Source organism: Carassius gibelio, chromosome B25, assembly GCF_023724105.1.
Source record: "Carassius gibelio isolate Cgi1373 ecotype wild population from Czech Republic chromosome B25, carGib1.2-hapl.c, whole genome shotgun sequence".
Classification (NCBI taxonomy): Eukaryota; Metazoa; Chordata; class Actinopteri; order Cypriniformes; family Cyprinidae; genus Carassius; species Carassius gibelio.
Window position 1 is genome coordinate 24,726,450 of NC_068420.1, and position 2,342 is coordinate 24,728,791.

Genomic DNA, 2,342 nt, shown 5'->3' on the forward strand with positions numbered 1-2,342 from the left:
ATATTACTGTTTGAATTTTGTCTGTTTCTTTCAGATTTTCTAATCTTCGACTGTCACTTTGAGTGCAGAAAATATAAGCATTATCACTGCTGCCACTGCCCAAAAACAATAATAAATGAGGCTGATTTTATGAAGCACATAAATGTGTGTAGAAATTCAGCTCCACGGGCCAGCCATACAGTGCCTTCTGCTGCTCCGGGTGTTCAGATGACTAAAAACAGCTTGAAAAGTGTTCGTAGAAATCAAGAACAAAGTATAAATTGTCCTCACTGTCATCAGTGTGTTTTAAAAAAAAATCTGAAAAAACATATACAAAGAGCACATACAGATATTGAGCATGACATCACTGCACAGTCCCACCTTCAAAGTCAATGCATTGACCCAAAGAATGGAGTTTTTGCTGTTGCAAAGTCTTCTAAAGGCCCTTGTATTCCCATTCTCATGTTATCAAAAAAACATCCTGCATACATAAGGCAGTATGCAAATGGTACCTATTTCAAACAAACAGAAATCTATTCCAAAGAGTGAAGAGCAATGAGGAGGATTTGACCTGCAAGAATTCATTGCCAGTGGACATTGGTCTTTCTCCAATACCCTCCAATAAATGAGGATCTGAAGAAAATGGTGAAATATATATTTATGAATAAAACGTTACCATCTTCCCTACCGCTCTCAACAACTGATTTAAATGAAAGTGAACTCCCAAAAGTTCTTGTTCCAAATGAGATGCATTGCTCGTCATGCTTGGAACATGCACCCCTTAGTGATCCTCTCCTCATCTCTAATAAAGCTAAAATTGTCACAACAGTTGGAATAATTGAAGGTTTGTATTTGTTTGTTAGTACTAAATTCTTATTTTAGAGTATTTACTTTAGAGTGCAGATTAGAGTACTTTTGAAATATTTGGTTCCGCTTTACATTAGGTGGCCTATGTACTTGCATTTAAATTAATCATTTGGTACAATATACTTTTTGTTTATACTTTTTTACGTTTTTACATTGTACTTGTATATATTTTTAAAATCTATATGTATTTACTTTTTTTTTATTAATTTCTGTAATTACCACTATTGACCCATCCTTTACACCCTAACCCACCCTTACACCTACTGCCAAACCTGTCCCTAACCTTACCAATCTCCCACCTTCAAATAGAAGCAAAAGAGTTGGCGGTTGCACTTTTTTACAGTACGTGTACTAACATGTACTTATAGTGTACTTACAGTGTATTTATCTAAGAAAGTTCTGGCAATACAAGGTAACTGCATGGGGTAGGGTTAGGTTTAGGTGTAGGTTTAGGGTTAGTACCTAGTTATTACATAGTTATTGTAATTACTATAATAAGTACATAGTATGTACATGAGGAACAGGACTGTAAAATAAAGTGCTACCGAGTTGGCAATACAATATGACCACATTAAGTACATTGTACTTTGTTTTATGTAAGTACATAATAAAGGCCACCTAATAGTGTGACCAAATTATTTAATTTAGTATTTACTTGGAGGATTAACTGCCTATATTGTTGTTTGTTTTAAGGTGTTGAAACCTATTGCAAGACATGTCCAGTGTGTGGACTTGCATACCGCTATCAAGAATGGAGCACTGGTGTTCATAACTATGATGATGATGTTATACTCAGTTTGAAATTTTGTCTTCTGCTTCGGAGTTTCCTGCAGGTACTGTGGATTGCTTTCTTCATTTTATTGACATCCAAACGTGGTCTGGGAGGGCCACTGTCCTGTAGACTTTTGCTTCAATCTGCCTCAACACCATTATCTAGAAGTTTCTACTAGTATGCCCAGTAAGACATTGATTATTTGGTTCAGATGTGTTTAATTCTGTTTGTAACTAAGCTCTGCAGGACAACGGCCTTCCAGGAGTGGGATTGAACAGCCTTACTTTATCATGTTTAGCGACATTGTCTCAATGTCTAATACCTAATTTTGTCTCTTTAGTCACATAGTGCTGTTGAAAGAGTCTGTAAAGCTCTTTCAGTATCCACTGGAATGGTTTACCCAAGCAGTAAAACAGTGCTTTCTGCTTATCTGCACTTTGAAGCATTAACTGATCACGATTATCAGTTTTCCTGCTTAAAGTGTGGATTCCATCCATCTGTTGTTGTCTTGGATGCTCATCGAAAGGGAGTTTTTAATATGCAAGGTAGGATACAGATCTAATTACTTTGAAAATCCTTGACCTGCATATATTAGAATTCAGGATCAATTGAAGTTTTGAATGTATTTCAAACTGAGGTGCCGCAGCAAATTAGTCCTAAATTAATCTGTTAAGTGTATGTATTTGTAACTTTATTGTTTAGTAAGTGAAATTGAAGAACCCCC